The sequence below is a fragment of the Pinus tabuliformis genome, chromosome 6, assembly GCF_031772625.1.
Source record: "Pinus tabuliformis cultivar Carrire ecotype Pingquan chromosome 6, CPIR1, whole genome shotgun sequence".
NCBI classification, from domain to species: domain Eukaryota; kingdom Viridiplantae; phylum Streptophyta; class Pinopsida; order Pinales; family Pinaceae; genus Pinus; species Pinus tabuliformis.
The window spans coordinates 479399519-479415574 of NC_142292.1; positions in this window are offsets into that span (position 1 = coordinate 479399519).

The following is a 16056-nucleotide window of genomic DNA, read 5'->3' on the forward strand; positions in this document are numbered from 1 at the left end:
TAGTTTTGATGAACTCTTGTCTTGAGAGAGGTTTCCTGTAGATCTTCAGTCGATGCCCATTGACAAGCATGGGGATGGACTCCTCATCAATGGTCCGAATAAGAACAGATCCATTGCCATGACATTTTTCCACTGCATATGGTCCCAGCCATCTGGTTCTTAGCTTCCCCTTGAAATCTTTGTGCCTGGAGTCATACAATAGTGCCCAATCTCCTGGCTGGAATTGCTTGTCATTGAGGTGTTGGTCATGCCACACCTTTCTCTGAAGTTGAACCACTTCTGAGTGAAGGAGGGCTTGCATTCGATGCTCGTCCAGTCCATTCAGCTGCAATAACCTTTCTTGTTGTGCATGGCTGAGATCTAGGTCCAGCTGAGCTGCCATCCTCAAAGTGTTGTATTCAAATTCAATGGACAACAAAGCTTTCTTCCCATAGACCAGCTCATAAGGTGTGAAGCCGGTGGTGGTCTTCCAGGTGGTGTTGTAAGCCCATGTGGCCTCAACCAGGCGATCTGCCCAATCTTTCCTACTGCTGCCCACCGCCTTAGTCAAAATCCCTTCCAATGCTCTGTTGGTGACTTCCACTTGCCCATTTGCCTGTGGATGATAGGGGGTGGAAGTCCTATGCTTGATTTTGTGATGAGCTAGTAGGTCTTCAATTAAGTTGGATGTGAACTGGCTTCCTTGATCGGTGACCAGCTCTCTTGGGTAGCCAAATTTGTAGAAGATGTTCTCTCTTAAGAACTCAGCCACCTTTTCTTCTGTTGCTGCTTTGATTGCTTTAGTCTCTGCCCACTTTTTCAGGTAGTCGGTGTACACAATGATGTAAGACCTTTGCCTCGAAGGAGGGTTGATTGGACCCACAAAGTCCATACCCCACTTCTCAAATGGCTCAAGAGTCACTTGAGATTGGAGAGGCATCTCATCCCTTTGAGTTGGTTTCCCCATTCTTTGGCATCGGTCACATTGGCTGATATACCTTCTGACATCTTGATGAAGTGTGGGCCAATAGTAGCCTGCCTGCAGGATTTTGAAGGCAGTCCTCTTTGCTGCAAAATGTCCTCCACAAGGCCCATCATGATAGGTGAGGAGGATATCAAAGACTTCCTCCTCCCTTACACAACGCCTTAAGATATGATCAGGGCCAAGCTTGAACAGGTTGCCCCCGATCCAAGTGAATGAGGCACTTTTTCTGATGATTCTGCTCTTCTCTCTTGAAGATAGGTGCAGAGGGAACTGTGCTGAAACAAGGTAGTTTGCTATATCAACAAACCATGGAGAGAGTACTGAGATAGCAAACAGATGTTCATCGGGCATCTGGTCATCCACTGTTCCATCCTCATTTGCAGACAAATCCAATCTAGATAAAAAGTCAGCAACAACATTTTCTTTACCTGGTTTGTCAACAATGGTCAAATCAAACTGCTGCAACAAAAGTAACCATCTAATAATACGAGCATTCACATCTGGTTTATTCATTAAATATCTAATTACAGCATGATCAGTATGTACAAATGTTTGATACCCAGTGATATAATGTCGGAACTTGTTCAGTGCATGGACCACAGCCAAGAATTCCCTCTCGGTTACAGTGTAATTCAGTTCTGCTTTGGACAAGTTTTTGCTGACAAAGTAAATGGAATACGGAAGTTTTTGTTCCACTTGTCCTAAGGCTGCCCCTATGGCTTTGTTCGAGGCATCAGCGTGGATGTGGAAAGGTAGGGCCCAGTTGGGACCTCTCAAGATCGGTGCAGACACCAACTTGTCCTTTAATTCATTCAAAGCGCTCTGACATTCGTCTGTCCATTTAAACTCCACATCTTTTGCCGACAAACCAAACAATGGCAAGGCTAGCTTGCTGAAGTCTTTAATGAATCTCCTGTAATACCCCGCTAATCCTAAGAAACTCCGAACATCCCTTACCTTTTGGGGAGGTGGAACCTTCTTGATGAGAGCAATTTTGTTAGGATCCACCTGTAACGCTTGGCAAGAAATGGTATGGCCTAGCACGGTCCCTTCAGTCATCAGGAATTCACATTTTTCAGGACTAAGGGACAGGTTCATCTCAATGCATTTGGTTAGGACTTTTCCCAGATTGGACAATGCTTCCTGGAAGTTGGACCCATAAGGAGTGAAGTCATCCATATAGATTTCCATTGCATCATGGACCAGCTCCGAGAAGATGCTCAAGACAACTCTCTGGAAGGTAGCAGGAGCATTGCATAGCCCAAAGGGAAGAACTCGGTAGGCAAAGGTACCCCAAGGACAAGTGAAGGTGGTCTTATCTTGGTCTTCCGGGCTGATTTGGATTTGGTTGTACCCGCTAAACCCATCTAGGAAAGAGAAGAACTTCTTTCCTTCCAGTCCATCCAACACTTGATCTATGAAAGGTAGAGGGAAATGGTCTTTCTTGGTAGCTTTGTTCAGTTCTCGGTAGTCCACACAGATTCTCCACTTCCCATTTTTCTTGGGAACCAACACCAGAGGGGACACCCATTCACTATCTGAGATGGGGTAAATGAATCCGGCATCCAATAGTTTTTGCAATTCTTCCTTGACAATGTCCTTAAGGGCTGGATTCATTCTCCTCTGGGGTTTCCTAACCGGTTTACAATCCTCTTTGATGTATATGTGATGGGTACAGACCGAAGGATGGACTCCTTTCATCTCCTTATAGCTCCAAGCAAAAGCATCTAGATGACTGGCCAACAGGCTACACAGCTCCTTTTCCTGGGAAGGAGATAGGGAGGAGCTGATCTTTAACATTCTCTTAGGGCCGAACTCCACATTCTTGACTCTGGGAGTGACAGGGTTGGTTGCACAAAGGTCCACTAAGGTGCTAGCTTGGGCATCGTCCACCAATTCCTCTAAGGTTAGTGCACTGGGAGGGGGATTCTGGATCAAGGTCTCAATCAAGTCATCCTCGGTTGGGGGGTCTCTTCTAGAGGTGTCTAGGGTGCACAAAGGTGCTGAGTACACCTCATCCTCTTCTCCTTCCTCCAACCAAAGTGGTAAGTCATGCTCTAAGGAGGGTTGGGCAGGAGGGTATAGGACTAGCTACTTGGACATAGGACCATTTTTGATGGTCATGTTTCCTGTACGGCAACTTATGTAAGCATCTGCAGTGGCTAACCAAGGCCTTCCTAAAATCAAAGGGTATCCAATAAGCTTTGCCTTTGGTTGCAGAACCAAGAAATCTGCAGGGCATTCCCAAGAGTCGACAGAGACCAAGACATCCTCCACAATCCCTTCGGGAGTCACGGTGGAGCGATCTGCTAGTTGCAGGACTGTCGAGGTCCTCCTCAAGGAACCCTGAAGGTTGAGTTTGAGCATGGTATCCCTGGTCATCACATTAATGGCAGCTCCCAGGTCAATCAAGGTGTGAGGTATAATGGTGCCATTGATGTGGACATCTACTACAGGACTCCCAGGATCTAGGTACTTTGGGCAGATGACTTGTCCTAACATAAGGTCAGACAGTTGTCCTATGACATTGATGGTTGAAGCATCTCTCTTTCGCCTGCCTGGGTGTTTGAAACACTTTTTCTTAACCAGTTTGTTGTATATTGGCACATCCTTGATGGCTTGGAGAAGTGGAATTTTCACACACAACTGCTTGAGCTCTCCCAGAAGCTCATCCTCCTCTGGGTTGGGTTGTGTGGTGGCTGTTAGTCTCTCAGGAAAGGGTGGAATAGCCTTTGGTTCACTTTCCTGTTTGTCTTCCTCGTCCTCTGGGGGAGGAGGTTGGCGATCTGGAAGAGTCTTTCCAGATCGAAGATTGATCTCCTGGATCTCCACAGCATAGGTAGGGCATGATTTTTCCCCAGTGTATACCTGCTGGGCCTGTCTATTGTTGGGGTTCGGGTTCGGTTGAGTAGGCATTTGAGGTTGCCTTGGAGGAGTAGGAGGTAATGGTTGAGGTTGAACTGGTGGTGGAGGCAAAATGGTGGGAGGAGTGTTGTACTGGGGCCTCCACCCCGACTGAGGTGCATTCCACTAAGGCTGTGGCTGGGCATGTGAGTGATATGAATGGGTAGTGGGCTGAGTAGGGTACTGAGGTGGATAATACCATGGAGGAGGCATAGACCAGGAAGGATGAGCAGGGGGACCCCAGGAAGGCATAGGAGTAGATTGGTTGGGGCTGTAATAAGCTTGGGGTGCCCCTTGCATCCCCTGCTGGTAAGGTCTAGGTCCTTGTGGCCTCCTTTGGTTGAGGAAATAGAGAGGTTCAGTGGGGGCTTCTGTCCCTTGGTACATGGATTTAAGCCCAGGTAAGGTTGGACATTGATTTGTGGGATGGTCCTCCTCACAAACGAAACACACTTCAACCGAATGCAATGGGCATTCGTTCTTAGGGTGTCTCCTTGTACATCTAGGGCAGAAGATAGCCAAGGCCCTCTCAGCTTCTTCCTTCTTCTGCTGGATCCTGAATGTGTCAAGTTGCATGGCAATGGTCTGTCTCACATCACTCTTAAGATCTTCTAATTGATTTGCAAACTCATGTTTGGAGAAAGGAATACCAGCTGAGAGGAGGTTTCCTCTACCTCGTTTCCGGGCTGCCCTAGAGTGGTTCCTAAACACAGTCTTGATGTCCTCATACGGCAGTTGGTAAATATCTCCTCCAGCTAACATGTGAAGGGTATCTAAGAGGTCTTCAGGGACTCCTCGGAGCAGGACCAACTTGAGGGATTCAGGGTCAAGTGTGCACCTGGCCCGTTTATAGCTAAGTTGGAACCTTTCCTCATAATCCTCTAAGGACTCATCATTCCCCATGGTCATCCGAAAGATTTCTCCCTTGGTTTCCTTGGACCTACAGTAGTCCCGGTACTTGGTATTGAAAGCTTGCTACATCTGAGCCCAAGTGGTGATTCTATTCCCAGGTAAGCCCATGAACCAGCGTAATGCTGCATCCTTAAGAGTTGAAGGGAAGAATTTCAACTTCTGCTCATCTTCAGTATAGTCATAGGTTCGACAAAGGACAGCAAACTCAAACAGGAAGGTATCAGGATCTTCAGTAGTCAGTCCATGGAAGTGAGGTAAAGCGGAGGGGCTAATGTTATTCATTTTCATGTCTCCATTGGTTTCTCGGATGGGGAAGGCACCTTCTATTCTCTCATCTTCTCCTCTATTGTCAGCCATAACTTCAGATGGGATGGTCTCTAATTCTTCTTCTGCTATAGGATCTTCGTATATCTAAGGAGGTTCACCTATAGGTTCTTCTGGATCACTGTCACCGAAGAAGAGAGAAGGGTGACTCAGTGATGTGGTGGGGGTGTTGGGTAAGAATTTGCCTGTTTTATCTCGATTCCTACGAGGCATGAAATGGAAAGACTTTTTTTTTTATTGCTTTTGTTTTTTTCTTTGGTACCTGCAAAAACTGAAACAGATTGATCTACAACTAACTATCTTGCTGAAATGAAAATGCAGGATTGAAATGAAAGCAGGAAAGAACTAGTCTACTTTGCTCAAATAGAATTGCAGGAATGGAAATGCTAGTCTACACTTGCAGAATTGAAATGCTAATCTATGCTTGCAAAATTGAAATTGCGGAATTGAAATGCTAATCTATGAAAGCAGGAAATGTCTATGCTACTTTTGCAGAATGAAAATGAAATAAACTACTTGGCAGAAGGCAAGAGTAGGAAAATAGAAGAAAAGCAACAATTACTAATACTCTGACGCTTCCCCGGCAACGGCGCCAAAAAGATGGTGGGCTCCAGTATTGTAGCAATAATGCTACAACTCCTGGAGCTTCCTTCTCTAATTTTATCAACCCGGTAGTTCGTAACAAACTTGGAAGCGACGGTGCTGTATGCACAAGTACTAGCTCTTGTCGCAGCTGTCACTTGGTCAGCTGGCACAAGTCCGCTAGGGCTCAAGCCAACTTCTATATGCTCTCAAAAGAAGCTTTTTAAGTGATGAACGAAAGCTATCTCAAAGGAAATTAACCTACTTTGTAAGAATGAACTGAAAGCCAACAAAACATGGAAACCCTAGTAAACCCTAATTTGACCAGCTTAATCCTTACGATGCAATGGTGGGAATGCAACTGCTAAAAATGATGCCATTACTTCTAGTGAGATGAGATGCATGAGTCTAAACTACTTTCATCTGAAGAGAACATGTTTTTGTATTTTTGCTCAAGTGGTTGGAGTTATTATGACTGTGCTTCTTACTGGGTCTTGACTGTGCAGGGGTAGTTCAAGGGGAGGAAGGCTTGGAAAAGGTCAGGAGGACTCTGAGAGGGTCCAGGGGATCCCTAACATCATTCCACAGAAGTTCACAACCTTCAGATTCTTGGCAACCGTGTTTGCAAGCTTCTACAGGATGTCTGCAGGGGATCCTACAGGAAGCTCGGGATTTCTACAGGAAGTCTGCTAACTTCTACAGGATGTTCTGCAATCGGAGTTTTGGGTGATGGATGGGTGAGTGAGCTGTATGGGTGGATGGGTAGGATGAGAGGGGAGCTTGTAATGGCTTATGGACAGAGAGATGATATGGAGAGGGGGTGTGTAAAGCTGGTTGGTCGATAGGAGGGTAGGGGCAATGGAAGGCCGAAGAGATAAAACAATGAGGATAATAGAAGAGTTGATGGGCAAATGATCTAGCTGGGAGGTAAGGAGATGGCTTAGGCACGACTGAGAAGGATAAGGAACTGATAGAGTGGTGCTGCGCAGTGTAAATGAAACAAATCACCTCTGTCTTGCACAAAACCGAGAATTCATCAACCTATTCTAACTGTTTTATTGAAAACCAAAGAACAACAATGTAAGTTAAGGGAGAATTGTGCATGGTACTGGAGCAAAGAGCTACTCCACAAGATCTAAATGCATGGATACTTCTGCAACTGAAATTATTGCGTTAAAGCTTGCATGAGCATATAAAATAGTGTTTTTTTTGGTGGTTGGCACGGTCTACACTCCCAATCTCTAAACAGAGGTGGAAGTGAGTGTACAATCAACCTTTTCTTGGAACTCTGATGAATTCTAATCCTCCTACTCTAATCTAAACTGTTGAAAGCACTTTATCCATAAAACTAACCTACTTAATCACATCAAGAAATTCGAATCAACAAACTGTGTTTTCCAAGTGCATGTCAAGGCAAAGAAATGAAATGCTGAAAGGAAAGACAAGTAACAATACAAAGAAAGGAGGCCTATTGCTCTCAGGTTGGGCCCAAACCTGAGAGCTATAGCTCCTCTAAGAACTCAGAATTGAACTCAAATCTGCCTGCCTTTTATTAAAAGATCATAGTCAAAAGTCTAACAACATGCCAAAAATGGCTTACAAAGAGCAAAACAGAGCTGTAGCTCGTACTTCAGAATTTGCAACAAAGGTTCAAAAGTTTTTTATCGAAGGCTATAGCCTCAATATTTATACATTATGAGGGCCAAGCTGGCCTCCTAAATTAGTGGGGCTTGGCTGTCCAACTAAAAGTAAACTGTTGTTCCTTTAGAATCCGTTGGCTGCCTTCTAGCTCGGTGGTGATAGCTGTTGGAGCTCGGAGTTGGGGTGGAGATTACAAGGAAGGTCATTCAAGGCTGTGGACAACCTTCCTACAAAACCGCAATGCCACCTTGGCTATCTCCTTGCCTTCATCTGCGTGGTTTTGCTCCATTTAATGTCAAAAAGACCTGAAATAAACATGTATTAGCCACATAGGCATAATGACTGCCCTCCTTCCTACAAATAACATGAATATACTAAGAAATGATGCATAAGTGATAAAAAATGAAGGGTTGAGCAAGGTAAGTAGGCCAAATGAGCCCAAAATGTTACCAAAATTTGGGGCTCATCACTAGCCTTGCAGTCAGCTCAATGGTAGCAGAACAGATATTGCGCGCGCGGATGACGAATACCATAGTTCTACTAGAAGGGGCACTAGTGATAACAAATGAGGCCGACAGGCCTATGGTTAGTGCACTAAAGGGTCTTGGTATCAAAATAGTTGCAATCCTGTGAGAGACCTTATATGTTTTACAGGATGGGATAACGGCCAAGTAGCGAGCTAGGGAGAGTCGCGCACTACAGGTCCTCAGCGAGCATAAAATCAATATGAAACAATTGAGCTTGCAACGCGACAAAGTGGTGTCACAGAATCAACAACTGGTACAGGTAATAGACGACACTTTCCAAAGCGTCCTGGGGCTAGCCATCCCAATAGACATGCCAGCAGGGGTGCAGATCCACAAGTTAGAAACAGGGGTATCTAAAGCGAGGGAAGAAATGAAAAAGGTTCAACTGGAGCTAAACCTTTTAGATCACCGCGCTGCGATTAAAGGTGCAGCCGTCCACCCCCTTAAAAGTCAGAGAACAATGCGCTAGCACTATCACAGCGGGACTGGAGGAAAATGGCAGTGCAGTTCGAGACTGCACCAACATGTTGGAAGAATCATTTGAGGTCCTCACAAATATACAGAAGGACCCTAACATCCAGTGCTTAGAGACAGAGGTGCAAGAACTCCAATAGCAGTATGACAGCATCAAAGGAACTGCGCAGATGGTGGCCCTCGCTCAGAAGCTTGCGCGGATGCAACAAGCTAAAGCATTGAAAGAACAGGTGGACGCAGCATGACACAAGGAAGTAGTCCTGAAGGCACGCATTCAGCCTTGGATCGACGAGGCCTTCACCATCACAGTAGAAATTGAGGGAAATCTCGTACAAATGCAGGGGATGCACACCTTAATTCAGAGAAGCACTTCCAACATAGAGGTCTCAGAACAACGTATGTAGCAGATCCAACAAGTAGCAGCTCAGTGTGCTGCTGACCTTGCCGTAGTTCGATAACAATTGGAGGGAATCTGCGCAAAGAACTCCATGCAGATAGAGTGACTCTAGGGTGAGTCATGATATTTGTGTTGGGGGCCTTTGGGCATGGAATTCCCCCAAGGCATGTTTTGGGGCTTAAAGCCTAAGTTTTGACCGAATCTTGTTGTAAAAGCTCCGCAGATTGCGGGCACGAGGCGCGAAAGTATAATAGAGTCATAGGGTTGTCCACCCTAGTTTTGGTAATGTAATGTCAGCTGAATAGACCTACCCATGGTCTGCGGACCATGGGATTGTATAAATGGAGTGAGGCTCTAAGTATAGAGGAAAACAAGAAACAAATAGAAGGATGAGAAGTCTAAGTGATTGAGTCGAAGTGTAAAGTGTGTATGTGGGTCATAGAATAGGATAAGGCTCGGAAACTGAGTGCGTAGAGGCCTAGTAGTCCACAGCTGAGTGCGTGGACCCCTGTAGCTGAGTGCGTATGGCAGGTCGAGTCCGTAACCATTGGAAGAATCAATAAAGAGAAGTTTTTGTATCTTTTGCATTGTTAAGTATAACTTAAGACATTTAAGTAGGTGAAGGTGCTTAATTAATACTAGAATATAAACAAGATCTCGGGTAATATCACAGAGTTTGGCACAACCCTTGGTTAGGGATGCGCGAAGGTAGGGTATCAAGCCACGAGGAACAGAAGGTGCACGAAGCCACCTGCGCGCAGGAACAAACAAAGGACCAATCGAGCCTCTCAGACATCTCAATGATGTGGAAACCTGGTTCTAGCACCCTCCCATACTACTTCGGGTGAGACCTCAGTCCACGCTCCACAGACTGTTGCTGATAGGGCCAACAGTACAAGGACTTGTTTGGCTAATTAACTCCAAACTTGGGTCAAGCCCCAATAAGCCAACACCTTGTTTGTTCATGTAAGATGCTCATTGTGATGGGACAATGCACAAATACTGAGAGAATATTTATTGATTGCAGAGCACAGGTTTAGGAGGAAAGAGGTGGAGGTATGGGCATAGTAAGTGCACATAGTGTAATAGAAGGAGAAAGAGGGACAAGTTAGGGCACAAAGCACAAGTCCAAGAGGAAAATGTGACATGCTTGATCACTGAGGATGCACAATGCACAATGATTGAGAAGGAGAGTCTTGATTGATTGCTAGTTACCACTATAAGGGCCAAGGAATGACCCTATTATGCACTGGGAGTGTGCATTGCACTCGATAAGGAAGGGTTGTGAAGGCTTAGCACAAAGGGAAAGTGTAAGCAACAAGGCGTTGGGTGATTGTGCTCTAGAGAAGTACAATGTGCAAAGAAGGGAGCTATCCTCAAGATGGGCATAGGGCACAAGTTTAGGAGACAAGAGTCTCAAAACTGAGGCTTGGAAGTGTGCAATGCACTCATCACTTGGATGGAAGTTGAATGTATTCATAACTTTCACATCATGTGAGGACAAGGAAGAACTCCAAAATTGACTAAATGTAAGATCAACAAGATGTGAAAGTGAGAGCAAGAGCATGCAAACAAGTCCTGAACATGATCAAACACATACACAATCAAACTCATGAAAAGAAGATGCACAATACCCAAATAGAACATGCATATTTTGAAACAACAAAAAAATGACACTAATATCCAAGTGTGACAATTAAGGCACATGTATTTATGACACAAGTGTCAACTGCAATAAAAAAGTGCTCTATGCCACGGGCGTGTTTCCAACACATGTTCTTGTGATAGATAGGATAAACTAATCCAGGAGAGTGCGATGGAGCTACCTCTATAAGGTGCACCATAACCACCTCTAACAAAAGACAACACTTCTGACTTCTTTAGAAATGGAATTGAACACTTAGAAAAAATATGATAACAAGTGGAATAACTTTAATGAATTGAAGTGAAAATTCACATGATCAATAAGAGGCTCCAAAATTTAAATGAAGGACAACTTTGGAGGGTGTTGTAGAAACTACAATAATTTATTAAAGGGTATGGTTTTACCATTGAAAGGTACACCAAGAGGAAAAATATATTTATAATTAAACAAAATAATTTAGAAAGCAAAAGATTCACACTCAGATATATGGCTACATATATATAGAAAAGGTAACTCAAATTGGATAAAAGAAAACCATTGAAAATAATAAAAGAATTTGTAACCATTCTAATTGTAGAGGAGAAGTTATGGTGCAAAGGTTTATTTTAGTAATTACTACTAATAAGGTGGTTTAGCTTATCTAGCTATATTATTTTGTGGGTGTGTGACCATTATTTAGTAATTGGAAGAACCAAACCAAACTTCAATACATCAATGATATATTATAAGGGTTCCATTACAAGGAAAATGCCTTTTACTCGAGGTTATAATGAAGGTTTTTAGTGTTATAAAATTTGAAAAAAATGTTAAAAAAAATCCACTACAACATCTGTTTGCGACCTTTTATAACACTAAAAAATCTGGGTGGTTGGAGGTTTTAGCAGATGTGATTTTAGTGGTGCGCTTAATGGAAAAAACCCACTGGTGCTATAAATTTAAATAAAATCATTTGGAATGGAAACAAATGTTTGGATAATTGGTGTGTCATATTTATAAAAGAACCAATGCTTTAATAATAAAAATGCACCGACTCAGACAATTTATGATTGCACACATCGAGTCGTTGAATGCAAACAACATCGGTGCCTGAAACGTATATCACCCCAATTCTTATGTCTTCAACAAACGCCCTGGTCCGTACCTTTCAGGAATGAAACTAGGGTAGGCAAAAAAATCTTCTACACCTAGTGCTTTTTTAAAGTCTACAACACCGGTTCTTATGAGTTTTACAAAAACACTAGTTCACTACTAATATAGAAGAACTAATGTTGTTAATTTGAATATTGCACAAGGGCGTTGGTTCTATGAAAGTACCAATGTTTTAAGAATTACAATTCACTGGTACATACAATCTATGATACCATGCACCAGGGCATTAAATGGAAATAATACCAGTGGTTGAAAAGAATAATGCCCCAGTGCTAATGTTTTTCTGAATGCCCCGTTGCTGTACTGTTTAGAAAACGCACTGGGCCATGAAAAATACTATTGTCATACGAGTGATTTTAGGTAATATAATGCACCAATATGTATTTATTTTACAAAAACACTGGGATGTTGTATGGGTACCATATTTTATTATTATAAATATTGTTGTTGAAAAATGCATATTTAGAGTGGTGCACATTAATGTACGATGTCCCGATATCCATTTTCTATTTTTTAGAAACATTGACCTGTGATAGTGCAATTATTGTGATTTTTAAAATCCATTATTCATCGAAAAATTGACATATATATTATAACAATATATTAGAAAATTGGAAGTGTATGGATGGCTACTGGCGGTGATTATGTTGGCATTGATGTCAACCAAATTATCATGGTGATAGTGAGTTCAGGAGGAATCCCATGGTTGCTACAGTTATTTGTAGAGAATCATGATAGTAGCAGGCTTACTCGAGAAGCCATAAAATTATGACTATGGTGGTTGGGAGTTCAGGATTCCAAGCACAAGAAGAAGAGTCAAGAAGAAAATAGTGGTAGAGAGTTTGTAGCCATATAATATGTAGCAGATGGGATCAAATGTTCTGAAACCAACTCACAAAAAGATAGAAAAGATAGTTGAACACCTTAGAATTCAGCCTCTTCGAGGGGGAAACCTCCTTTACATTACACAAATGAACAATTCTTGGATGATACAAAAGACAAGACCTCCTTTCTATATATAGGAGTCTATGGATTCATAATATAATCAGAGCCAACATAACAATAATAATGTAAGGGCACAATAATAACAATAGTGGACTTCTATGGGGCACAATAGTAACAATATGGGGACTACATGGGTACAATAATATAATAAGGGGGCTGTACTAATAACAATAAGGGGTTACACTAGTAGTATAGGGGCCTAACATGCCCCTCTGCTTCAAAAAGTGTTGTCCTCAACGCTTGAGTAGTTCTTGATGCTTTTGTAGAATATTCTTGTCCTCCCATGTGGAATCTCCAGCGGGTAAGTTCTTCCACTTGATGAGATACTCTGAAATTGAACGATTTCGTAGCTGTTAGGTTCTTGTTTCTGTGACTGCTCCAGTTCCAATATTATTTTTCCTTCCTCTTCAAGTTCTAGAAATATTGTTTGAATTGGGATCATCTGCAACTTTTGAATGATTGGCCACACTTCTTCTTCCTTCTTCCATTCATCCCTTGCTTTGTTTATCCAATCTGGTTGGATAATAGAAATAGCACAAAAAAATGCTTCCACATCCTCATCATTTCTTGAGAGTGCATTTGCAACAAAATTTTGCTTCCCTTTTCTATAGATGATGTCAATCTCATTACCAAATATATTTTTGATCCATTTTTTTGTTCTTCTATAGATAATATTTGTTCTAAAAAGTATTTAAGACTATCATGATCCATTTTTACCTTGAAGTGTCTTCCCATTCGGTAAGGTCGCCATTTCTTAAGTGCATGTAGTATTTCCAACATTTCCTTCTCATAAATAGCTTGCTTGAGATGTAGTAGTAAAAATACCCAATCACCTACATCAAAACATTTTTCACTACAATGTTAATCTACCTGTTGTTTCATTCGATTTTGCACCAAAGTGGCGTTATCCTTTAAAAATTGGAGAACTTCTTGTTGATGCTCGTTGTGATCCTTCACTGCTTGAACCTTTTTCTTCTTGATATGTCATTCTATCTTGAGAGTTTGAGGAGTGGTAATTTCTTCCAATGCTTTACAAGATATGGTCGGATTCATTTCTTGATGTTCTATGTGATCTTTCACTTCTTGAACATTTTTCTTCTTGATTGTCCTTCTATCTTGATAATTTGAGGAGTGGTAATTCCAACTAATGCATTACAAGATATGGTTGGATTCATTTCTTCTTTCTCGATGTGATCTTTCACTTCTTGAACCTTTTTCTTCTTGATATGTCCTTCTATAGTTTGAGGAGTGGTAATTCTTGTCAATGCTTTACAAGATATGGTCGGATTCATTTCTTAGTTCTCTGGGGTTGGTTCTAGGTGTATATACTCTTCTTTTGATGTTTCTTGATCCTTTTCTTCCTCCTCTTCATAATATATGTAAAATAATTTCTTCTGAGCACACTTATGACCTTTAGTGCATTTGCTATCACAATTGTAACAAAGCCCTTTTTCTCTTTTCTCTTCCAATTGTTGTGGTGTAATCCTTGTAGGTTGTGGAAGGCTAGGAGAAACAACACTTCAATTATTATAGTTGTTAGGGGTAGACTTCCTTGTTTCCATAATTTTACTTTCCACTATGTAACAAAGCTCTTTTACTCTTTCCAATTGTTGTGGTGTTGCTCTAAAGAAGGTGTTGCTCTTTGTATCCTCATAATGTGCTATCATTTCCTCCGTGAAAATTGACCACGTAACAAGTTGTTTACGAGAACAAAGCCCTTTATACCATAAAAATTGATCTGGTTCTAAATATGAAGATGCAATACATACCTTTTGTAACAATGGTACACCATGTAGATCAAAATATTCTCCATCTGAAGTATCCAATTTACTGGATCCTTGCCATCAAACTTCCTCATATAGCCTTTTCTTGATTTTAGGAGCTCGATCTTGAAACGACTATAACTCTGTAATTTCGGTTCTTCTAGTTCTAGTAGCCCTCTATGTCTTCTTTCCAATGCCACCAGTTTGACCCAAATTGGATTCTCCAAGGAAGAGTTATGCAAAATCTCCCACGCTGACCTGATTATAAACTAGTTCAGTAGAGCGAACTTGTACGACATGCCTTGTGTCACTGTTTCGACCTTTGGATCTGAAAAATGTATACAAGAAACTAAAGTCCGTCCTCGTTCTGCAAATTCTTACAAAATTTCAATATGATGCTCAAAACAAAAGTTATGACTATTTTACCCAAGTCACCTGTTTGGAATGTAATTCAGGAGTCTGTAAAAAGACCAAATTTGTCAGATCATATCTCTGCAAATATTGCAGAAAAAGCTCTGAAATTCAGACCTGAGGTTCAACGCGATTTCCTCTCAAATGGGTTTTTTTTTTTCGTTTCTGAAACATCACAGAAAATTTTTTTATAGAGAAAATTCCACGGTGACCTATTTGGAGCAGTGAAATCCTAGAATCCAAAGCTCTGATACCAAATGTTATGAAACCAACTCACAAAAAGATAGAAAAGATAGTTGAACACCTTAGAATTCAGCCTCTTCGAGGGGGAAACCTCCTTTACAATACACAAATGAACAATTCTTGGATGATACAAATGACAAGATCTCCTTTCTATATATAGGAGTCTAAGGAGTCATAATATAATCAGAGCCGACATAACAATAATAATGTAAGGGTACAATAATAACAATAGTGGGCTTCTATGGGGCACAATAGTAATAATATGGGGACTACATGGGTACAACAATATAATAAGGGGGCTGTACTAATAAAAATAAGGGGTTACACTAGTAGTATAGGGGCCTAACATCAAATCCTACATTAGACCCTCTCTATTGGAAATTACTTTGAAAGAGCCTTCCAATGGTGTGTGGAAGTCTGAAAATGGCCTCCTCGATCAAAAGTTAAGGTCTGCTGAAATCAAGGTCTTCAAGTCCTGAGCAGGTCGAAATATTAGAGGTCAGAAAATTAGAGAAGGCTATATCGGAGCATCGAAATAGGCTATATCAGAGATTGGAATATCAGAACCTTGGATCACATCGAGACCTAATATCGGAACATCAGAGTAGGCTATATCAGATGTTGGAGAATATTGAAACCCTAGAGCATAGGAACACAGAAGCATTGAAAGGATGATGTTAGAGAAGGTAATATTGAAATATCAGAGGCCAGAGCATATTGGAATATTGCAACCTCGTAAGTCCTTACAAATTGCAACTCTTTGAAAGTTCTGAGGTTTGTGAAGGTATAGAAATACAACTGTTTTTGTTGCAAAACCAAGGCTTGATGGGAACCCTTCTCTCTCCTCAGAGAGGACACATAGAAACTTGTGATTGTACTTGAGAGATGAAGTGGCAACCACCGTCATCATGGTGTGGCAGTACGATGGACTCGTGGTAGCTTATTTGGAGTTTTTGGTGACCCAATGGGGTAAATCAAGGTGACACATGTCACCACTCAAGAGCTTCCACGTGGAGAAATGATGAAAGCATGACGACATCCTAGAGGTCAACATATAATAGGTCGTAGACCTCGTAACTCCTATGAAAATGGAATTTCAAAAAAATTTATGATAA